A 25,714-nucleotide genomic window follows, 5' to 3' on the forward strand; every position below is an offset into this window, starting at 1 on the left:
CACACAGGATTCCTGGGTGTGCACATAGCTACTCACATTCATAAGGCTACATGAGCAAGAACACAGTTGTCAATCTGAGCATAAGTTGCATTTTTGGGACTTAAAAACCATGCAGAAGTGTCTGGAGAAGAACAGAATACCTACACTTTTGACCATGCTCATATATTCTTCTCGTAATTACGGTGCATTAATGAGCATGTAGACACACCCAAAGTACACAAATTATGAATACAGGGTAAGTAAAAAATAAGTAGCCACAGTAGCACTAGACAATTCTTAATATCAAAATTGCCAGGACCTTCCCTCCATTAGGTATCAAAACTTTGAAATCAATGGAAATCTTTCCCAGTTTCAGCAGTAACTCTTGATATGTGGTAAACATTTGATGAGGTGTCAAACTAAATCAAAGAATCATTCAGCTAACAGAGGAGTGATATTACATGTCTGCTACTTCACCACCCATTTTAGGATTGTAAGCTTAAAAGGCATAAAACAGAAAATTGCAGCAGGCACACACTGACAATAGCAAGTGCAATGTAAAACAATTTGTTTCTGATTTAAGTAAGCCCTTCTTACAAGTCTTAATTGCATTCACTTCATCAAACTAAGACCCATTATTATGTACAGAGCCTACATAATCACTGACTGCCTTGCCTTTTGGATGGGACAATCAAAGTTTGCCAGTATCTTTCTTGAAGACCAGGGCCACAGAGAAATCAACACATGATCCAACAGCATATTCTTAAATTGCCCTATTCATTCTTTTCTCATGTTTAATTCTTTTAAATTACTTAAATTACTAATAACCTTATGGCATAACTAGAGGATAAATAGCAAACCAAAAACAGTTAGACTGTTTTGCAGACAAATTTTGTAGCTGTGTATTTTCTCTCTCCCACTGTATGCACATACCTAGTCAGGCAGCCATCATGCTGCTCAGACAACCAAGCATTCCCTTGGTGGTATGTACCTCTAGGTGCAAGCTGTATCCATGACCTGAGAGTTCAACAAAAGTATTCTTACCCCAATGAAAACTAACAGGCCAGCACTTCTTTAGTGTTAAAAAAAACTAAGAAGAAAATGGCACAGACTAAAATAAAGTAGTTATATAGAAGTGAAAATTAATTCCCAGATTTTACTGTAATCATCCTGCATGGGTTACTGCTATCTTGCCCTATATCTTAGAATCATTTTCTAAAACCCTGTTTGTCTGGTTGGTTTGGTCATTTCATCTATGGGAGAACCTTTTGCAATGCATACTATCACTTAAGACAAAATAAAAATTATTTTTAGGGTCCTAGGCTTGTTATTAAAAAATTCTTCTTTATCTGGTAGCCATTTATTAATGGATAATTTGATTAGGCTGTTTGAACAAGAAAATCTGTATTTGTCCCAAAGAGTTTATAAGATGAGAACAATATGAGAGGCAAGGATATCTTAGAGTGATATCTTTGACTGAACTATGATTTTGGGATAAAGTTAGATAATCTTTTGAATGCAAGGCATTCTCTCTCAAGCCTGATCACAAGGAGCCAAGCACAGGATAGTAAAAACCAGCAGGGGGAAGGGGTGAAAGAATTTCTCCTTCCAAGTCTGAGTACAGATGAGGGGCTCTGTTCCCCACCCCCAGGTCCCCAGAACAGCTGGGAGGAGACTGCATGGCAGGGGCCTCTGTTCTACCCCCTGCCCAACTGCCTGATGGCTGCAGGCAGGAGCCATGGCTCACAGCTGGGCTGTCCACCACACCAGAAACTGGGGGCAGGGGAGCAGAGTCCCCACTGCGCAGACCTGGCCCAGAGCCAGTGGGGGGACTGCACAGCAGGCGACTCTGTTCCCCTTGCTCCCACAACTGCCTGATAACTGCAGCCAGGAGCTGCAGCTCAAAGCTGAGCTGTCTGCCACGCTGAGAACCGGGGGCAGAGTGGGGAGCAGAGCCCTCATTGCACAGACCCAGCCTGGCCTTCTCGGACCCAAGCCAGCAAGCTCCGTTCCCCCACCCCTTGCCCCCAGTTCCCAGTGTGGTTGACAGACCAGCTCCGAGCCACGGCTCCTGCCTGCAGCTGTCAGGCAGCTGGGTGGGGGGGTGTAGAATGGAGGCCCCTGCCAGCTGTTCTGGCTGGATCTGGGGGGACCGGGGCTGGTGGGCCCTCTGCTTCCACCCCTCCCACTGACACATGGCAGGAGGGCATGGCTGTGGAGCAAAGCCATGCTGCCAGGCTGGCCAGGAGGGCCAGGCAGCATGGGCGGGGAAAAGCCCCCGCCACCTGGCTCCTCCAACTATGGTGGCTGGCGGGGCTGGGGCCTCCATTCCCTGCCTGCCCAGCCCAGCTCAGCTGATGGGCATGGGGAGTAGGATGCTGGGCTGAGGGGCAGAGGCTTTGCTGCCTCAGTTCTGTCTGCCTGGGGACGGGGCAGGCCTGGTACTCTGCTAGAGCAGACAAACACAGGCCATGGCTAGCTTGACTGCCCTGCAGGGAGGTGGGGGTAGTGGGGGAGCCACAAAAGCTCCTGCGATATTGGGGGACTGCAGCCTAACTTGAGTCAGGGGGGAGATGGGACAGAAGTTCAATATACCAGTCTAACCCAAACCAATTAAATCTAACATTATATCCATCCAAGTCTATTTTAGATAGGGTTCCACCATTTTTATACCAGTCTATGTGCACTGAACTTTTGTTCTGTTACACGTTTAGACTGGTTTTTGACCACCTAAACCAGAAAAAAGTGTAATGTCTGCACCTAGTTTTAGATTCTATGCAACCTTAAAAAGCCTACGAAAAACAAGAAACAAAACCCATAAGAAATGTATTCATGTATGCAGTGTTACACAGTGTAATAGATGAACCCAGAATGCCTTTAAATTCCTAAATATCTCAGAAAGGCCATACTGTTTGAAAGGGGAATAAGTTAATAAAAGAGACTTCTGTACACATCATCACCGCACATATTTTCTATCTTGGTAAAATGAATGGCAGAGACTCTATGACTATAAAAAGACTTGATGTGGATTTTAAAAAATGGTTATTCAAACATTTTAAGATAAGGAAATGGTGAGGTAAGCCACCCAAATGACCTTAACTCCACTATGAAATAATACTGTGGAGAGAAAGGGGAAATCTAGGCTCCTAGGCCACATCAAAAAATTGATTCCTCTTTCAATGCTTGTATTGCTTAGATACAAGAACAGGGCTTGGGAAATATGTAGAGGTAAAAAAATATATAGTTAGAATGTCACATTTTCAAGGAAGTACATGTGAGCACACACAAAAGATGTGTGTATACACTGTGTGCATCTGTCTATACTTCTCACAGTACTTTAGCAGCTCCTGAATATCTAAAAGATGAAATTTTTTATGCCTTGCATTTGAAAGCTTGTCTAATTCCATCCCGATGACATTGCTGGTCAAATAAAAGCTACCACCCTAAGAAATCCTTCCCTTTTGCCTAACTTCTGGACCATCCCAGCTATGCTATTACTCTTACGCTACCATTTTTATGCTCAACATTTAACTGATTTTAGACACACAATATCAAATATTTGCCTATCAGCACTACATCCAGATGCTTCCTATGTTAAACAGCACCTCAAAAATTGCAGTCTATTCCCAACAAACTTCTAGTCTCTAGGACTTAAAAATCTGTGAAGCAAAGGATCCACATGCTTTAGGAAACACACATCTGGTGCTGCCCTTGTCCTCTCACAGCATATCGTCCTTTGAGCTGTCCTCCTTCATGGTGTCTCGCATCAGCAGCAAAAAAGGCAAGCCAGCTTGCAAGTCAGCACAAGGACACACAAAGAACATTGGCAGTTGCTGGTTTCACAGTTATTATCCAGGACAAATGAAGACTTAAAGAGTCTATTGCAAATATTAAAAAAAAAAAGAAGCAATAATATCTCCCTCATAAACCCAAAAGAGGCTAAATTTGCTCAGGCTGGATCAGCATTTTTCACTGTTTTTGTATTTCTAAGTTACACCAGATGACATATACAAAATAAACACTTCATCTAACAGTAGACACATTGTGGCCTAAATCATGGTTGCCATTTAAAACCCCACAAATCACTTTCACACCAACAATCCATCTGCAGGATCTATTTTAAGCATAAATTTATAATCCATACGAACAAAGACTTCAAGCAAAACTGAAATAATTTCTAAAGCAAAAATTGACCAAAAGGTCTCTGTGACTATACTTATATTGAGTGATGAGTTTGCTATAAGAATCCTTCTCAGATGAACTGTCATAGGACAACTTGGATCTACAGGGTACTCGTCTCCAGATATCTTGAATTGTAAATAAGATTGTGTGTGTTTATTCACTCTTAATACAGTTTTATTTCACATTAAATATTACTTGATTATTAACACCAGCCCCTGTCAACATATTAAATGTCCCCCCTTTCCAGAGGGATAATAATACAGCATTGCACTTCAACATGCCACATCCATTTTTTTTGTCAGCTCTTAAAAAGACTCATTGGCAAATAAACTGAAAATTACAACAACTACTATTCAATTGCATGTTATCAAGTGTATCAGGTGTGTGTGAATAATGAAAAGAATCCCACATGCAACAAATCAGTTCTTCTTCTCTTGGACATGTCACTGAACGAATGATCTAATATGGCCAATACAGTCCTTAATGGCAGGAAATATGTTAAGTATTGCTTCCAAAAGGTAAAATGTGCTTATTAATGTAAAAAATAAAAGACATGTGTACCCACTTTCCAGTTTACAAACACATTTCATAACTTGAAACACTATCATAAATTGTCTGTTGCAAGTGGAAATGTCTTTCCAAGCACTTTGCATCATTTGATTAATCGATCCTTAGCTTTATTTGTCTAGTTTCAGCTTATGCAGTGAACCAAGATAAGCTAATAGTTGATAAGCAAATAATTGGGTGAAATTTAACTTAATAGATAGCAAACATTCTTTTCTGATGAAGCAACCAATCAAAATATGTGAACAGCTGATAAGTGATTAATTGGAATGAACAGCATTAAAATGAAAACAAGACAGAAGACCTAGTTTAAATTAACAGCCTCCTATTTCAAGGCAAATCAACACTTCTAATTTTAAGAGCATATCATCCAGCTTGTCCAGAACACAGTAATTTCACTTGTCCAGGCAATGTCTTTAGGGGTTCTAGGCATCTAGATAATAAGATTTTCCATAACCTTGCATCACAACTGCTCAATTTTGTGTTGGATACTTCATACCAAGAGCATGCAGAAGAATATATAACATTAACATTAACAATTATGTAACACAGTATACATGCAGATCAAATGCTAATTTGCAAATCCTTATCATTTGCACTTTTTACTTTTTATACTTTACTAAGGTCATCTATTTTTAAAATATGGCAGGAGCCATGTTATTTTGTTCGAACATTAACTGGAAGTTAATAAACTGGGAAATCAAAAAAGTTGGCATAATTTTTTCTTTGAAACTTTTTTCATCAAAAAATGAAAATGTAAGTTGACCAAAACATGCTCTGAATTCCTGTTATTTATTTTCCTGTTTCACTCAGAAAAAAACTGAAATAAATCAACATGTTGAAATATTTTGTTGTGATATTTTCAAAATGAAATAGCTTCACAATGTGCTTTCCAATAGTCTCTTGTGAGGGTCTGTTTTATATCCCCTTTAACTAGCCATTTTTGCCTTTGTAATAACAACAGAATACACTCTAACTCTGCCCTCCTTTCTGCCCCCTCACCAAAGGGATAAAGGCCATGGACCCAACCTGCTTCTCAAATTTCCTTTCAACCAGTACCCCATATTTACTTGACTTGAAAGAAGAAGGCTGGCTCCAGTAGAGAAGCTGTTCCTGCTCAGACACTGAGACCTCATGGTGGTCTTGGAAAATAAGGAAAATGGGCCAAGTTCTTAAAAAGGTTAGACAAATTCATAGAAGACAGGTCCACTGATAACTATTAGAATACTAGACATGCCCTGCACATATAATCTCCCCTCTAAAGCATTTACTACTTGCCACTATCCAAGTGAATACTAGGCTAGACAGACTATTGGTCTGACCCAGTACGATGCTTCTTACATTCCTCTGCATGGACTCTGGATAACGAATGTCTCTGATTGTGGTGGGAGCTATTAAAAACCCTAAGGCCAGACTAACACTGGTGTATATCCCACAGGCTATTCTGCTGATAACATTAGGGCTTGTGAGCCAATCCATGTGGTATCTATCTTTCAGCAAATGTTCATGGTGCTGTATCAGTGGAGGCAAAAGGGTGGGGGAAGGAGATGGTTATCTGGTATCTGCAGATCTTGATTGTCTCTGTGAACAAGAAGACTTTGTCCATAGAGAGGATGGGATCTGTGTCAGGGGGAGCACTTACTGCCAGTGCTGCTTCAGACATGAACAAGTCTGGTGCTGGACAGCACGACAGCACTGACAGATAGGTAAAGTGAGATGGTGCCAGGAGTAGGCTGCATTGACATCACAAGTACAGGTTTCCCTCACTTTATGCAGGTTCTGTATGTATGAATTTGCTCTCATGAGATGACCTTTTTTATACCAAAAATCCGTTATATGTGAGATAAATTCCCTCTTATGCGATAGGTGTGGTAGAAGCCTGTAGTCAGCTGCCTTGTGCGGTGCATTGTGGGAGTGATGCACACCAAAAAATAATCTGTGTGGATCTGTGCTCCTCACTCATTGTCTGTGACACGTGTTTCTGTAGTTTTCATCCCCATTATGGTAACATTCACCACCACCCTGTCCTTAAGTGTACTGTCTGCTGTTGGTAAGTACCAAAATTGTCTTGTAAAAGTGGTAGAAATGGATCTGGGAGTCAGTACAGTCAAGGTCTTGGAACGTATCCCTATTTGTTACATTGTAAAATGGGTTCCCTTTATGCGAATTCGAGTTATGCGCTGTTTTCCAGGAATGCATGTAGCATAAAGCGAGGGAAACCTGTACAGTACTAGACTGTGAGCTGATAATGACCCCTATACTTTTTCAGGCTCAAGAGCTGCAAGCATCTTTGATAAGCATGCTTGCCCCTTGTCAGACAGGAATACTGAACAACCTTTTTTTTTTTAAATGAGCTCAGGCAGGACTCCTCTCTTTATCTCTTATGCCCTGGATCCATGTGCATCAGTGGTAACATAGCTATCTTTAAATGACTGTGAGATTCTGTAGGCCAAGAAATCTTGGGGGCAGAAATCAGTACTGGGACTAGCACACCTGGGTCTTCAAGAGTTCTGGGTTCTGCCAAGTTGAGAAATCTCAGAAGCTTTATCACTCTCTGTGCGTGGATCTGGGAAGTGGGAATGGGAACAGTATGGCTACACTCTTGAGCTGTGGAACTCTATGGAGTCAGCTCTCTGAGTTTGGCAACAGGCCAGGATAGGTGTGGGGTGAAGAGACAGTGGCATCTGCCTCCTGGGTCCTGGAACTTCACTAAAGCAGTAGCTCTAGCCAGGAGCCACACTGAAGAGGCAGTGAGGCTAGAGAGCTCACTGTACAAATGTGCACAGCCAAAGGTGGATACAACTGTATCCCCAGGTAAGATCCTGTTCCTCTTGTGAAGGCTTTTTGCAAGCTGAGAGGTACTCTGGTAACATGAGGATGATTTGCAGGAGGATTTCCTTTGTTTGCCTCTGACTGGAAATCTACCTGTAGATCTTGTCTGGGACTGTACAAGGGTGTTGAACCTAGCATTGTTCAAGAGGAAGGTCCCAAGTGCTGCAAGTGTGTGGTGCTTAATTGCGGCCCCTGACCCCAAGTTCAACGGAGGTTCTTATTGCTAGCATTCTTATGACAGTTTTCAGTGCACACAGATGGCAAATACAGGACTATTCATCAACACAAAACAAGATAAAATAGAAGATAGGCAAAACCACGATCCTTTTGCATTCTGAGTACAACTCCCTCACTCAGAGACAGATTTACAAAGCAATTAAGAGAAAAATCATGAATAACTTCCCCATTAATAAACAAAATGTGAAGCTAAGTGTGCTTATTAAAAGTAACTGACTAAAATATTTTAAGAGAGAACTGCTGCAGTGGCTATCACACAAAACTGTTTCTTTAAGAGTTCAGTTTCACAACAGTTCTTGGAGCCTTTAACAGAGCTAGAGGAGGGTCCTTTTAACACTGTTTTTAGACTTTCCTATAGTGAATTAAATCTTCATTACAGCTAAAAGGGATTAACTGAAAGAGGAGAGACATATAGAGAGGGGGGGAAAAAGAGAAAGAGGAGAGAGATATAGAAAGAAAGAGGATGGGACTACAGTGGGCACTGTTTTAAAGGCAAAGTGTTAGGAAAATGCCTTTTACAAGGCTACAGTGCAAGGTTTGGCTGTTTCGCTGTGACTGACAGGTGCTGTCATTATTAATACACTGCTTAATAGATGAGCAATTGGGTATCCATGCCTGTAACGTGTTATATAATACTACAATCAATCCTAAATTTCTAATGCTCTGTGGAAATATTCTTAGAATGAGGGAGTTTGGGTTTCATTTCTTTTTTGAGGGTGGAGAGGAAGAGGTACAAGAATATAAGGAGAACAAACAATACAATGACACTTTTGCAAAAAAGATTCCTAAATCTTATAAACCAAAATAAGGGGTTAGAAGAATTGATTTTCATTGATACATAGAAATCTGACAACTAAAAGATGTGCATTCTCGTCTCCTTGAAAATATGCTTCAAGCAAGATCCTTGGCAAAAGTGGAGGACTTTAAGATGGTTGGTTGAATTGACCGCTCACAGATGTGCTGACATATGGAAGCCAGTGCCAATGCGCTACAACCTGTTGTACAGTGTCAGCAGTATAATGACAGAACAGGTTGAACTCCTGTTAATGGCCATAAGTAGTGAAGGACAACTGTGACAGCTATATGCATGTTTCTTAAGCCTATCATTTCACAACTGATCTTGATACATCAGCTAAAGAGATATTTCTAGTGATTATCTACCATTTTTTTGCAATGTAAATTAGGAATTAATTAAAATGTGCATTAGAAATATATGTTTGCTGTTAAACAGGTTTCTTTTTTATAAATAATCATCATTTTCAAAACCATCATAAATTAAACTATTCTTTCTTTTTGAGAATTAAACTATGCTTTAAACATTGTTCAACCATATTACAAAGAGGGGCTATAGTATACTGTCTTTTAAAAACACTTGCACCTGTGCTTTCTACAAATTAATTTTTAGAGGCAAATTCTCTGGATGAAAGGTAAATTTTGGAATGTATTATTCTGGAAAACCTTAGAAACAATGATGACCAATAAATAAATATTTAAGAAATAGAACTTACTATTTTTTCTAGGATTACTAAAAATGGAGAAGAATCATCACTTATTTTTTTCAGTCTGGTTCTGTCTAAACTACTCAGTCGCAATGAGCAAGGCAAAATGTATGCTTAACTTCAGTTGTGGAGAGGATATTCTGCTTGTTGTCATTAGACTTTCCTCCAAAATGGTCAGTTGCAGGACCAACAACAGTTACTGTCATTCAAGAATAGCTGGATTAAAAACTGACTTTCTTGTTGTCCCTGTCTTTTTATGAATGCGTATGCTTGATCTAGCACTCAATTTTGATTTCAGTGAAAAATAGTGAAAGAACAATATGCAACAACTTTAAGATTAAAATTCATTTATTCCTGGTCATTTATGGGTAGGTCCAGCAATATGTATGTTAGACATATTTATAATTTTCAAAGCACAGTTATAGTAAATTGCTCTGTATAAAGATAAACCTCAGTCAAACTGGCGAAGCAATCACTGTGCTTCATTTAGCTCTAAGAAACAGTTAAGCAACTTTATTAAATAGCCGTAACCTCCACCTCAGTCACAGGCACATCTCTCTGTCCTGAATACAGTATATATGGGTAGACAGGTTTCTGTTAGCTACTGTTTTAGAAGATGTTGTGGCATGGGTATGTTTACACTGCAAACTATGGGGCAGCAGGGAAAAACCCAAGCTAGTTAGGAAACTGAAAGCAGCTTAGCCATGTCAGCCCAGAGCTCTGTGTGGGTTGCCAAAGAAATAAAATACCTCATTTTCTCATTCATTTCTTCTGGAAGAACCTGCAAGACCCTGGACAACCTGCATTTTTGTCTAGTCAGTCAGGTGAAAAGAGCAAAAAAATCAACTTCAATCTTGCAAATTAAAATACCTTGTTTATAAAGATGACAAATAGTCACAAAGTATATATATTAATCCTTTTCTACATAAATGCTTTTTATTACTACTAAAGCCTGATGCATCTATCACCAGAAAAATATAAAGAGAAAAAATAACTAGATTTATAAATACATGTGTTTTTTTTCCCAAATAAAACATACTTTTACAATGTTGGCTGAATACTCATATTTGGCCAGCTTCAAGAAGATACAGATTTTACCTTAGAGTTTTCCAAAGTCCTTATTTAAAGTGCTTTCCAGGTTAGTTAAATGGGCATAGCAGGAGTCCCTCTGGAGGTCTGTTCTCCTCCTACATTTAGTGCATTTACTCAGTTGGGCAGCAATGCTTTTATCCTCTACTAAAGTAATGAGGTAGTTTGAGTACTGCTAGAATATTTTTCTTTTTTTCATCCTGAGCTTAAATGGGCCACCCAATATATATGATGTATTTGGTTTAATTTGCAAAACTGTTATTTAGCAGTGAGCTACTACTTTTAAATCCCTATGTTCTTCTCCCCCAGCATAAAACATTATTAATCTTTCATTAGATATCAAACTCATCTGATTTATGAATGGAAATAACGCAATGTCAAAGTAAACTGAAGTACCAAGTTAATCAATGCTTGGATAATCACTTGCTGATTTTTAACAAATAAGTAGTTGATCATCATCTCTGCACAGCAATTTGTGATTGAAGACTGAAGCATTTTCAGAGCTGCAGATGGGCACCCCATTTATCTGAAAGTTTGAGATATCTGGTCCCTACATTTTCAAAAATACCTATACTAGCTCCAATTGATGCACCTTACAGGAATCAGATTTTTCAGAAGGTGGGAATTCAGCATTTTCTGAAAAGCAGCAACTCCCAGGTATAATAAATGAATCCCCCCCCCACAAAACTGACCCAAAAATCACTAGTCCCATTTAACTTTTAGACAAATGGAGCTAACCACTCAAAGCAAGAACAAGTTCCAAGATCTAAACATGCATCTCTTATCTCTTATAAGCAAGGTGGCATGGCTTACTGGAACTGAGCAAGCAGGCTCACTGTGAAATCTAATTTAGAAGAAAATACTAGGTGTCTTTTGGGTCACACAACATGGGAAGATCACAGCTGCTATTCTGCTTGATAAACTGAATGGTTCTGGGAAACAGGTGGTCACTGCACAAGCTCAAAAAGGGGTGGGGAAGGCACTGCATCTGGAAACTGTCAATATGTATGAAGGGGAGACAGCTTGTAGAAGTAAACTTGCTGCATTCTGCAACCTCTATGCTAGCAGATCAGTCCATATCTTCAACTTTTAGTAAGCCTTTAAAATATGAATTAATCTTCCACAACTGACCACAGAAGAACAGGATTTTTATATGAGATCAGTCAGTCTTTATAACTGTTAATTAAAATGTGTCTGTGACTATAAGGCACAGAGGAGAAAGAGGGAGGAAAAAATGAAAAAAGAATGCCTGTAGGTGTACCTGTCCACTAGGGGTATGTGAAATAAGCCGTATTCGATTTAGATTCGGCCCAAATCAGGGACAGTGATTTGATTCGTTGATTCGGATCACTGTCCCCAATTAGATTCGGCCAAATCCAAATCTGGAGATTCGATGCTGATTAGGAGAATCAGATTCAGCCATAGACACAGCTTTAAATGTTTTTTCTACATACCTCGAGGTACCAGGTGCAGCTCGTGAACGCTGAGATGCTGGGGCGGATGGAGCATCCCACAGGAGTGCGGGTGTCCCCCCCAGACCCAGAAGGCACCAGTTGCCAAGCAGGAGGGGTGCAGGGGTGCCCCCCTATGCGCTCCTCGGCAGAGCTGGAAGTGGACTGGAAGTGCTTCTGATCCACTTCTGGGTCTGCTGCCGAGCGTGCTGGGACGCTCCTGTGGGACACTCCCCCATGCTCCTGTGGGACACTCCATCCACCCCACCATCTCAGCATTCACGAGCCACCTAATAACTTGAGGTATCTAGAAAAAACATTTAAAGCTGTGTCTATATCTGAATCACCGAATCTTTCTGAATCTCTCCGAATCGATTTGGAGGGTTCCGATTCAATTCACAAAGATTAAAGGGTCTCTTGATTCGATTCAGATTTGGAGACTTGGCCACTGACTTGGGCTGAATCTCTGCTGAATCGAATCAGGGACTGAAGCTTCGCACAGCTCTACTGTCCACCTACAAATAGAAAAAGAAAAAAAACCTCTATAAAGTTCATACAACAAGTCACTGGAAAAGATGTGATAGCCTCCAATGCTCTGGCTGAATGGATACAGAAGATCCAAGTCCTACTCCTAGCTCTGTTATTGGCCAGCTTGGGTAACCTCTGCTGAATCATTTAATCTCTCTGTGCCTTAGCTTTTCCACCTGTAAAACAGGGATGACAATACCAATTTCCTTTATAAAACACTTGAAAGTCTACTGATAAAAAAACCCATTAAAGCACCCATAAAGGAAACTGCTCTACTGGTTCAGGTCAATGGTCCTTTTAGCTGGCACCACACACTTCAGAGGAAAGTACATGGATCCTTTTGCAGCCAATTATGAAATAATCTGTCCATAGAAGTTTTTCTTAATTCATCAATTAGTAGTTGATTTATGTCATTAAGCATGAAGCTTTACATCCTTTCTAATAATGCTCCTTGTTATGTAACTGGGAATAACTACATATTTTTAATCTGTATACTTTTGCCTGAAGGATAATTTATAATAAGTTCCAAACAATTACTTGGCAAGTTAAAAAAGTGTTTCCTCAGTCTCTCCCTAACTTTTCCAGTTTCATAAATATCCCTGTTTCTCTTTTATTACCAGAAAGGTTAAATGAATATGACTAATTTGCCTTGTCTGTGTTATTGTTTATTTTGTGTTTTTTCATCATCCCACCTTCGGTCGCCTCTTTAATTAAAATAGCTTCAATTTTATTATTTCTTCTGCTGTGAAAGCATGCTTGTGCCTGTAACCATTTCTGTTGCCTGTCTCTGGATGTTCTTTTGTATTTTTGCCCATCTTCCTTCCAAAAGCTTGATCAGAGCTTAAATGAGTATTCCAGGTGAAGGCATACAATTGAACTACATGATTACAACATCATATTTTTAGTTGTTGTTTCCAAATATAATTATTTGGCTTTATTTATCTCCACTACATAATTATTATTATTAAGCTATCCAAACCGTCATACATTTTTTTTCTCCAGAATGGAGAAAGTAAATTTACAACTGAGGAAAAGGTGCAAATAGTTTAGTTTATTCCTGCTAACATATCATAAGCTTGCCAAGAAGAATTATAATTTTCCTTCATCTTGCCCATTCACCTAGCTTTGTTAAGCTTCTCTTCAGATTAGTAAACACTGAAGAATTTAGTTGAAACTAACATGTACTATTGGTATATTTTTGCATGGAAGTTATTCACTATATCATCATACATGAACACAAGAAGAATATTCAGATGGGTCCCCTCTTCCCTGTTGTGGAGTTCCAGGACATAGACCAGTAAATCTCAACCAGGCACAAGCATACAAGTTTCATATCCTATAATAATTCTTTATAGCTAGCCAAGAAAGAAGAAACCAATTCTATGCTCTCATGTTGGGCAGTACACAAAAGGACTCTTTAAAAAAATTAGGAAGGTATACAGATGGAGAAGCAGAAAATTTTCTGAAATAAAAAAAGTCGTCCTTGTGGAAAATAATCCTTTTCTCTATAAAAGACTCCTAATTAATTGATTAATCAGAATGAAGAGAAAATGGTAATTCTTCTCCCTATGAACCACTCTTACCATTACCTCTCTCACCAGTCATAATGATGAATGAATAATAATCCAAGCATTCTATAAGGTTTCTCTCTAAAATGATAACTAGTCATGTGGGTCTTACCACAGTTACCCCACCCCTAGCAAATGCATCCCTCCCTTTTTAGATTATACTTGGAAAGAGCACTCCCTTCCTCACTAGAAAAAACTTGTATTAACACCATCCATGACACCAGTAACAAAATCCTTGTTCAACAGTGTTAATGCAGGAAAACAATCCAAATACTAATCCATTTTCCAGGAAAGTACCAAGCAGTTTTTCCTATAATTAAAGACACTCATTTGTTCTGAGCACTCAAGTATTACGACATTAACTTGCTGCACAGATCTAAACAAAGTAACTGCACTTCTTCCACTGAAAAAATTACTCAGCCATAATAAATATGGGAAATATTTATGTCCTCTTAATACATAAATGTTGTGTCAATCACTAAGTCTCCAGATAAGTCAGAAGTCTGCAGTCCTAATATTCAGAGTAGTGGAAAACAAACAGAAGGGCCCTGTAGCTATGCACACAATCTGTCCTAGCAAAACGTCTGACAGCTGCAACACTAACAAAATTAACAGTGGATGAATTAGTACCAGACGCTAAACAGTTGCCATAGAAAGGAAAGAAATGGACAATTCTTTTTTTTCCTTTTCAACCTATCTACCCCATCACTCTACTTCCCCCAAAATTAATAGTAAAATTAACATCTTTTTTTATTATTTGATTAGAAATGCATCTCAAATGCCCACTTATATACTTAATACATACAAACTGCTCCATTTCACACATGGCCCATTTAGAACCTTATAAGGTACAGTTTATAATTTGAAGGGTCATGTTCCTAATTTTTTTTAATCAAACATTTTACACTTCTCCTTTAGATTCTTCTCACACCTTTGCTTCCCAGATTTCACTTAGTTTGATTTTTGGAGTCACAGCTTCTCTTCAATAATGGAAAAGGGACACCACCTCTTTGGTTCATCTCTCTGTTATCTTTACCTGTGCATTCTTGGCCACCTTCTCTTTCCCTGCTTTTCCTCTTTCCCCCTTGGCATTTCAAAAAAACTTTCTTTCACAAGCACTTCTAGCCTTAGATAGTACCAAGAGTTATGAAATATAATGATTATATATTGAAATATAACAAATTTAACAGTTTCAAACAATATGAGTTAGGTTGCCTACTTCTGTATAAGACCATGCATATTTATATTTGGGCACAATACCAAATGTCTAGGTGCCTGAGGTGCTACTTTGAAAAACAGGGTCTTTGAAAAAATTATCAAGGCTCGCATATGTGAGAGCCCGGCAGGACAAATTATGCTGAGGGGAAACCAGCACGGGTTTGTGGCAGGCAGATCGTGCCTGACCAATCTAGTTTCTTTTTATGACCAGGTTATGAAATGCCTGGACACAGGAGGAGGGGTGGATGTCGTATACTTAGACTTCAGGAAGGCCTTCGATACGGTATCCCACCCCATACTGGTGAACAAGTTAAGAGGCTGTGACTTAGATGACTACACAGTCTGGTGGATGGCGAATTGGCTGGAGGGTCGCACCCAGAGAGTCGTGGTGGATGGGTCGGCTTCGACCTGGAAGGGTGTGGGCAGTGGGGTCCCACAGGGCTCGGTCCTTGGACCGATACTCTTCAATGTCTTCATCAGTGACTTGGATGAGGGAGCCAAATGTACTCTGTCAAGTTTGCAGATGACACAAAGCTATGGGGAGAAGTGGACACGCCGGACGGCAGGGAACAGCTGCAAGCAGACCTGGACAGGTTAGACAAGTGGGCAGAAAACAACAGGATGCAGTTCAACAAGGAGAAATGCAAAGTGCTGCACCTAGGGAGGAAAAATGTCCAGCACAACTACAGCCTAGGGAATGACCTGCTGGGTGGCACGGAAGTGGAAAGGGATCTTGGAGTCCTAGTGGACTCCAAGATGAACATGAGTCGGTAGTGTGACGAAGCCATCAGAAAAGCCAATGGCACTTTATCGTGCATCAGCAGATGCATGATGAATAGGTCCAAAGAGGTGATACTTCCCCTCTATCGGGCGCTGGTCAGACCGCAGTTGGAGTACTGCGTGCAATTCTGGGTGCCGCAATTCAAGAGGGATGTGGATAACCTGGAGAGGGTCCAGAGAAGGGCCACTCGTATGGTTAAGGGCCTGCAGACCAAGCCCTACGACGAGAGACTAGAGAAACTGGACCTTTTCAGCCTCCGCAAGAGAAGGTTGAGAGGCGACCTTGTGGCTGCCTATAAATTCATCACGGAGGCACAGAAGGGAATTGGTGAGGATTTATTCACCAAGGCGCCCCCAGGGGTTACAAGAAATAATGGCCACAAACTAGCAGAGAGCAGATTTAGATTGGACATTAGGAGGAACTTCTTCACAGTTCAAGTGGCCAAGGTCTGGAACGGGCTCCCAAGGGAGGTGGTGCTCTCCCCTACCCTGAGGGTCTTCAAGAGGAAGTTAGATAACCATCTAGCTGGGGTCATCTAGACCCAGCACTCTTTCCTGCCTATGCAGGGGGTCAGACTCGATGATCTATTGAAGTCCCTTCCGACCCTAACATCTATGAATCTATGAATCTACATAAACATGAAAAAGCACATCTGAGTATTCAGGAGGGTTGCCTACATCAGATGTAATTTACAGTTGTGCATATCATATTTTGTGCCGATAATGTAACTTGTGATCCTTTAGATAAGAATGTATTGCTCATTTTCCTAGGGGGAGCAGGGGTGGGAAAGGATCATGGTAATACAATTTTTTTCAGACCTATACAATCATATATACCAATGTGGACATCCAGGAAAAGAATCAAGTTTGAATGGATCAGCTTTATATTACACATGACAGCAATATGGTTACTGGCACACAGCAACTGGACTTCTAATACTCCTTACAGGCAGGTGGATGCAAACATATGAAGAATGACAAGTTCATCATGAGCTTCAGAGCACTTCAGCATTTCACTCATTTAGATTTATGTAACTGTCACACCAAAATGGTTTGTGAAATATTAAACTGACTATAATATAAAATATATTAACATTTATAGGGTCAAAATCCAGGGATGGCTCATTCATAATTCCCCACCTTTACAAACATCCTAGAAACTGTATGCAGTTTTTTTCAAATGCCATTTAGTTGCAGTAAAGTGGGTCTTCACCCTATTCTTTTCTGAGTAACATAGGAATAGAATGGACCTCCTGAATCATGGAGTCTGATCCCTTACTACTACCAGCAGGTATATCATACAGCCCGTTTCATAAACTCATATTGAAGAAAGATCTGTTAGCAGGCCAATAAATTATGGTCTGAGACACTGATCCATAGGATGGTGTGGTGAACTAAGAACTACATTTAAATATCATTTTTTGCATTCAAAGATTTCAAATTCCTACACATCTTAAAAAATTCCAGCATACTTAAAAAAGAAGTAATATATAAAAAAACCCAAAAAACCTAACTGGTAAAATTCTGCACATCTACGTGGCCATTTCTCCCTTCTCTTGTCAATACGGATGTTAACTCTTTTCCCCAATTCCTGAGAGGATAATGCACTGGATTCCCTGGGTCATACAGTTTTTCCTTTTATGGTTATTTTTCAAAGGAAGAAGACTTTGACTTTATTTCGGTCTATTTTAAATTATTTCAGGTAGCAGTGCCAACAATTTTAGAATATATCTTTATAGCAAAATCAAATTTCAACAAAACTTTAAATACATCACTGTTCTAACAAGCTGGCTAGTATTTCAGAGTACCTGCCAGTTGACACTAGCTTCAAAATAATGATCCAAACAAAGAAACCTGGCATCTTTATTCCAGTTTACATCCAGGCATTCTCTAATGAGGCAAGCTGAGCTCAAACGGATTCTTTGGCTAGTAATTATATTTGGCAAATCACTACTGCTGTCTTTCCAGTGCTTTAAAGCATACTGAAACAACAAGAAAACCACCATTTGACTAAGTGGCATATCTTCAGACACTAAGAACAAATGCAGAGACTTAACAAAAAGCCCATGTTCTTCTCTTTATTAATTTTTGCTAAATGGCTTAGGGAACACATTTTCAGTAGGTCAATAATTTAAAAACACATAATTTTAACAATTTCAGAAATATGAAGTCTCATTTCTCTCTCTCTCTGAACTCCTTAGTAAAATTTTTCAAAGGGTGTTTGATGATGTGTCACAAAATTGTCAAACTCGACTACCAAATGGCAGCTCCCCCTCTACCAAGCTGAGAGAAGAGAATGATTATTCCTTGTTGTCATTGACCCTAAAATAAGAGACAGCAACCCCTGCCTTTAACTTTTGTGTTGAAGAAAAGGTTAAGCACAAACAGTAACCTTGATAAAGATCTTCTGAGAGTGAAGGATTTTTGTGGTGTTATCTTTTATCGGACAAACTGTTCATCCAATAAAAGATATCATCCTAAAAAGATCCTTGTCTCTCACATACTTCCTGGACCATCATGGCTTCAACATCAGTTTAACACTACTGTAACAAAGGTCTTCCAAGAAACTTCAAGGCTAGGGACACACAAACCGGTTTAAGTACTCAGAAACTGGTCTAAACCTGTAGCAGAAGCTACAGAAGCTACAGAAGCTCAGTGCACGTAAACCAGTTTCAAAATGGCTGAAACTGGTTTAAGATAAACCTGGTTGAATGTAGTATCAGACTCAACTGATTTGGGTCAAACCAGTTTATAAAACTTCTGTCCCAGGTCCCTTGCTGGTTCAAGTTAAATCACAGTCCCTCAGCATCCCATCATGTTTTCTAGCCCTGGGCTGGGCTGGACTGTCTGTTCCAGCAGAGAAAGGTTTTTTGTTTTTTGCTGGTTTTTTTTGTTGTTTTTTTTTGGGGGGGGGGGGGGGGAGGAGCAGGGACTGCCCCATCCAGGGAAACCCTGGCTGGGGTCTGGGAGGGGGGGCTAAACTTACTTTCTCCAGAGTACAGAGCTGCCCCGCTGCTAAACTTACTGAAACTGTAGCTGTGGTTGTGGCCTACAAATCCCCGAGGCACCTGGAAGCAGGAAGAGGAAGTGATGAGTAACCCTGGAGAGTCCTGTTGCTGTGATTCTGGAATGCAAATCCCAGAGACCTTGGAGGCAGCAGGAAGAGGAAGCAAACACACAGTCTATGCTGGATACCTGCCAAAGAGGCTTGCTCTAGTGCCCCAGGGCTTCTGGCCTGAGCCACTGCAGGCATGTGGCTGCATTTCCTTATTCAAAAGTAAATGTGTGTCCTACTTGTTTCTCAGTTTAATCTCTGAAATTTAAACTAACCTGCAAAGACTGAATTGATTCAACCTCAGACTTCTGACTGTCTGTACTTAGCTCAAGTGAAAGAAAGTGAGGGTAGATAAACATTCCATCTCAAAAGGTTAAAAATAAACAGGAGAAGAACCTTTACCAAAAGAAACCCTGAGGAATTGTTCCTAAGAAATAAAGAAATAAAGGGGACAAAAAATGTTTTAAAAATATACTGATATAACAAAAGAAAAAATGGGGGAGGGCAGGTTATGGTTTATTGAAATCCAATTAATAATATTAATTCATGAAAGTTATTAAAAATATGTTAATTCTAAATACTGAACAAACAAGTGATATTTCCAGGCCAGAACAACACGATTCTAGGTTTTCATTATAGCAAGTAAAACAAAATTAAGATTTAATTAGAATTTGAATTATAATTCCAATTCATAAGGCCTTCAATATTCCTCAAATCACAACATTTAAAAAGTCAATTTAAATTAATAGTTACAGGAAGTAAAATAAAACAAACAAAAAACCCCTAAAGCATACATATTTGGAGCCAGTCTCATCTTTTACCGTACAGATAAGTTTGTTTGGAATACATCTTCTTATGTGAGTTAGCATGGGCAGGTGATGTTTCAGTAAAAACAAGTCACCCTGCAACTATCTCAAATGATTCCTCTAGTCCAGAGGAGGGCAATTATTTCAGCTGGAGGGTCATTTAATAAGTTTTGGTGAGCTATGAAGGACTGCACACAGAAAATCTTTCAGAAGATATCATTTAAACAAATTATAGATAAAAAACAAATCATATACAAAAAAATTAAGCATCTACTATAACATATTTCAATTTTATTTTAAAAATATTTTTTGTCCTGATTTATGTTTTGTTGAGTAGTGTATATAGAGGTGATTGAATAATAGCTCAAAATAAAGTGTTACTTTTGTATGGGGGGGAGGGGGTGCTTCCTGTGCATTAGGTCCAGGGAGCCAGTCGAGGTTGGGGGTAGGGTAGGTGGTAGGGGGCACGTGCAGCAGAACTTGACTGGGCATGTAAAGCAGAGCTGTAGTTGGGGGGCTTCTGCCCCAGCATGCAGAGTTCCAGCTTCAGGCCACCTTCCACCCATTTGGCTGCCTGCAGGTGGCTGCTCAACATGTCGGGCACAGTGGGTAGAAGGCAGACAGAAACTGGAGCCCGATGCACTGGGGCAGGAACCACCCAGCAGCTCTTCTCCCCCCCTCCACCCGTGACCTGGAGCAGCTCAGCAGACGCAGAGAGGAAGAGCTGCTGGAGGTGGAAGGGAGCCAAGCACCACCTGGGTGGTTACAGCCGCACTGGAAGCAGCCCCGCAGGGAAGCTGTGTGCGCTGGCTGGGACCAGGGCCAGGGCTGTGGAGTGCAGGCAGGAGTGCAGAGTGGGCTGCCCCATGTGGGAGTGGATTGGGCTCAGCCCCATGCAGAGTGCTGTGGGCCAGATGCAATCAATTGGAGGGCACCTGCCCACGGGCTGGATGCAATCTCTTCGTGCACCGGATCCAGCCTGTGGGCCATATTTTACCCACCCCTGTTCTAGTCAGAGGCCAAAGGAAGAAGATGAGCTCCATCCAACGGTGCTGAAAGAATTAGCCAGTGTCATAGCAGAGCCACTGGCATGACTGTTTGAGAACTTGGGATGCTCAGGTGAAGTCCCAGAGACTGGAAAAGAATCAATGTGGTCCCTATTTTCAAGAAGGGGAGGAAGGAGGATCCAGGTAACTATAGACTGGCCAGTCTCACCTCTATCCTTGGGAAAACCCTTGAAAAAATTATCAAGGGTCACATTTGTAGGAGTCCAGCAGGTTATATAATGTTGAAGGGCAACAAGCACAGGTTCATAGCAGGTAGATCCTGCCTGACTAATCTTGTTTCTTTCTATGACCAGGTCACTAAATGCTTAGATGCAGGAGTTGAGGTAGATGTCATCTACTTGGACTTTAAGAAGGCCTTCGACATGGTATCCCATCCTATTCTTATAAACAAATTGAATGGCTGTGCCATTGATGATTACACAGTCATGTGGGTGGCAAATTGGCTTAAGGGTCATACCCAGAGAGTGGTGGTTGACGAGTCGGTATCAACCTCAAAACATGTGGGCCGTGGGGTCCTCCAAGGTTCGGTCCTTGAGCTGGTGTTATTCAATGTCTTCATCAGTGACCTGGAAGAGGGTGTGGAAAGCACTCTGTCCAAATTCACAGATGATATCAAACTATGGGGCATGGCAAACACCCTGATGGGAAGAAACCAAATCCAGGCGGACCTGGACAGATTAGAGAAGTGGGCAGAGAACAACAGGATGCAATTCAACAAGGATAAGTGCAAGGTGCTGCACCTAGGGAGAGGGAATCACCAGGACATCTACAGGCTGGGGGATGACCTTCTCAGCAGCACAGCGGCAGAAATAGATCTTGGAGTTGTTGTTGACTCCAAGATGAATATGAGACATCAGTGTGACAGAGTAATTAGCAGAGCTAACTGCACTTTGTCTTGCATTAATAGGTGCATCACAAACAGGTCCAGGGAGGTGATGCTCCCCCTCTATGCGGCACTGGTCAGGCCGCAGCTTGATTACTGCATCCAATTCTGGGCGCTATAATTCCAGAAGGATGTGGACAACCTTGAGAAAGTCCAGAGGAGGGCCACTCATATGGTTAGAGGCTTGCAGGGAAGGTCTTATGAGGAAAGGCTGAGGGACCTGGACCCTTTCAGCCTCCGCAAGAGAAGGCTGAAGGGGGATCTTGTGGCAGTATACAAATTCACCGGGGGCGGGGCAACAGGGAACAGGAGATGCTCTGTTTACCAGAGCACCCCTTGGAATAACCAGAAACAATGGCGACAAGCTAACAGACAGTAGATTTAGGTTGGACATCAGATAGAACTTCTTCACAGTTAGGGTTGCCAGAATCTGGAATGGGCTTCCAAGGGAGGTGGTGCTCTCCTCTACCTTGCAAGTCTTCAAGAGGAGACTGGACAAGTACCTGGCTGGGGTCATTTGACCCCAGCACTTTTTCCTGCCACTGGCAGAGGGTCAGATTCGATGATCCTTTGAGTTCCCTTCTGATCCCAGAACCTATGAAATCTTCATCCAGAAACAGGAGAGACAGAGTCTTATTTTCATCCCTTTTACAGCACTTTACAAACAAATTTGGTCCCATTCAGATTTTTATCCTTCACTGTTATAAAATTTCTCAAACTTGATATAAGTAGTTAAAGGTCTCTAATTTATATAGTGTTTCAGTTTCTGTCTATCATGGCTAATTTATTGCAACAAAGCCATCCAAAACGTCTGCTCTTTAGACTTTTTTTCACCCCTTTCAGCAGTCACTGGATTCAAATCACTGTTTATACAGAACAGATGACCATGGAAAAAAATATTTCTACTTAATTACCAAGAGCAAAAATAATAGTTTCCCTGGATGCAAACAGACCAAACAGTTACACCACTTCAAAGGTGGAGTGGATTCCAATGATGCAGCTGAATCTAGTTTAATTATTTTATTTATCTGTTCCTAACAAACCCACAGCAAATGGAAATTAAGCCAGGCCAGTTTACACCTCCATCAGAAATGGTTAAATTACCACTGTTCAGCTTCATTTGCTATGGGATATGAACATATAAATGACACAGTTCTACTAGGTCACCAGGTACATGCTCCTGAGTAGTAATTTTGTCCCCACATCCTTGTCTCTGAAGAAGACTGATTTTCTGAATGAGAAACAGACCAATGGCTACAATAACTTTTATAAACAGTTATCAGGTTACTAAAGCTGCACTACAACTCTTGATGGTCGGATTGGTAAATTCATTCAACCCCAGCTTTAAATGGCTGCCTAAAATATAAGAAATAAAAGAAGGGACTTGACTATTATTATATTAACAGCTTCACAAAAAGAAAGATACGAAGTCTAAAAATAAGCTGTTTTGATGAGTCTAAAATACAAGTACTATGATTTTGTTGCCATAATCTCAGTCTTTCAAAGCAAAGCATTGCCTTTAAATCCTAAGATTATAAGCAAATTCTGTATTTGCAACCAAGACGTTTTCTGTTCTAAATATACAGCATGTCTTTCTAGATGAAGAAATATAATTCATTTATATTAAATAAATGCAATTTTGCTCTCTCTCTTTTTTTCAGCCTAGTGCAAGAAAACAGAGAGCTGTTCTTATCAAAATAACAACTTTTAACGTTTACCTGGCATTAAGTGGAGAAAAATCAAGTTCTGATTGGAAATTTTTTAATCCCTAGCTATAGATCAGGGGTAGGCAATGTTTTTTTGGCTGGAGTGCCGAAAAACCCACAATGCCTACCTTGGAAGGTGCCAGAGTGCTGGCATGCCAGAAAAATAGGTTTGTGGTAGCTGCTGATGGCCACGGATCCTGGTCTGCTTGCAGCAGGGCTTCCATCCTCCCAGTCGGCTGCTGGGAGCAGCCCAGGCTCCATGGCAGCTACCACGAACCTGGGCCAGCTGCAGCTGGGAGGCTGCAAAGAACTGCTGCCTCCCCATCCTGGCCCTGGCTGTCTCCCAGCCCTGGGCTCTGGGAAGACAGCAGGTGCCCACACTGCGCCCATTGTGGCCAGGGCTGTGGGCAGCGTGGGGCTGGGGCCGGGGCCCACCAGCAGCAAGGGGCTGGGGCTATGGGGCCAGGGCCACCCAGCAGCATGGGGCTGGGGCCAGGGCCCACAGGCAACAGGGGACTGGGGCTGGAGCCCGGCCATGGGCAGCATGGGGCTGTGGCTGGAGCTGGGGCCAGGGCCTGCTGGCAGCACCGGGCTGGGCCCTGCAGCAGCATGGGGCTGGGGATGCAGCCGGGCTGTCGCTAGCGCCAGGATGGGGCTGGCAGCAGCACTGGGCTGAGGCCGGGGCCGTGCAGGGCTGGGGCCCATGGTGGTGATGGTGCCAGCTGGCACAGGGCCTGTGCAGGGCCAGGACCCACCAGCAGCACATGGCCATGGCCTTCAGCAGCACTGGGATGGGGCTGGGTCCCACACAGGTTCACGGGCCCTGGCTCCAGCCCCATCCCGACACAGCCGATGGCCCCAACCTGGCAGTGGCACTGTGCTGGGGCCCGTGGTGGTGGTGAGAGCTGGGGCCAGGCCTGCTGGCAGCTGGCACCACTGCTGCAGCTGGGGTCTGGGCCCAGCCCAGCCCCAGCTCACTGCCAGGGCTGTCTGCAGCGCCAGGGCCTGCACAGGCCCCGACCCCATCCTGACACTGTTGATGGCCCGGGCCCTGCAGCAGCACTGGGGTGGGGCTGGAGGCGAGGGCTGAGGCTGGGCCCACTGGCAGCAGCACGTGGGCGGGGCCGGGATGGTCGGTAGTGCCGGGATGAGGCCGGGGCCTGCACAGGTCCACAGCCCCAGCCCGCCAGCGGCTGGGACCAGTGGTGGCGGTGGTGCTGGCTGGGGCCAAGCCCGCCGGCAGCACGTGGCTGGGGCCAGGGCTGGGGCCGTCTGCAGTGCCAAGATGGGGCTGGGCCCACGCACGTCCGCAGGCCCCAGCCCCGGCCTCACCCCGGTGCCGCAGATGGCCCTGGGAGGTGCTGGGCAGGGCCCAGCCCACCGGCAGCACGTGGCTGGGCCCAGGCCTGCCTTCAGCACCGGGATTGGGCCCCAGCCTCATCCCAGTGCTGCCGATGGCCCCGGCCCAGTAGTGGCAGTAAAGATGCCAGCTTGGGCCCGGCCCGCCGGCACACCGACATGGGGCCAGGGCCCAGCCTCATCCCGGCACTGCAGACAGCCCCGGCCCAGCAGCAGCACTGGGCTGGGGTGGGTGGAGGCAGTGCTGGCCGAGGCCGGGCCCACTGGCAGTGCCGGGATGGGGCTGGGGCCTGTGCAGGTGCATGGGCCTAGGCCCCGGCCTCATCCCACCGCTGATAGCACTGACCCAGTGGCTGCAGTGGTGCCGGCTGGGCCCGCCGGTACCACGTGGCCGGGGCCATCTGTAGCGCCGGGATGGGACCAGGGCCCATGCAGGTCCGTGGCCCTGGCCCCATCCCAATGCTGTTGACGGCCCTGGCCCAGTGCTGGCACTGGGGTGGGGCCTGCAGCGGCAATGGTGCCAGCTGGGGCCCGCCCGCCGGCAGCACATGGCCGGGCCTGTGGACAGGGCCCGTGGGGGTGGTGGTGCAGGCTGGGGGCTGCCGGCCAGCAGCTCAGGGTTGTGGCCGAGGCCATTGAGGCAGGGATGGCTACCGGCCCGGCCTGGGGCCGGGCTAGGTTTGGGGCCAGGGGTTCTTACCTGGCTGGGTGGTGTTCCAGGACTGGGGTCGGCAGCAGCACAAGGCTGTTCCTGGGCAGCCGTGTGCTGCTCAATCTGGGCACGCCTCTTCCCACCCCAAGGGGCAGAAAGCAGCCTGTGTGCCAATAAAAACTGTGCCACGTTTGGCACGCATGCCATAGGTTGCCGACCCTTGCTATAGATGTTTGCATGAATAAAACAATCTGAAGGG

The 25,714-nt window shown here is 42.9% G+C and overlaps 1 protein-coding gene across 7 annotated transcripts in view; it reads right to left on the minus strand.

Annotated features, from left to right (window-relative positions):
• USP45 (ubiquitin specific peptidase 45) overlaps positions 1–25,714 on the minus strand; it is a 137,030-nt gene that overhangs the window by 39,235 nt on the left and 72,081 nt on the right. The gene's annotated exons all lie outside the window — the stretch shown is intronic.

Source organism: Alligator mississippiensis, chromosome 1, assembly GCF_030867095.1.
Source record: "Alligator mississippiensis isolate rAllMis1 chromosome 1, rAllMis1, whole genome shotgun sequence".
Lineage (NCBI taxonomy): Eukaryota > Metazoa > Chordata > Crocodylia > Alligatoridae > Alligator > Alligator mississippiensis.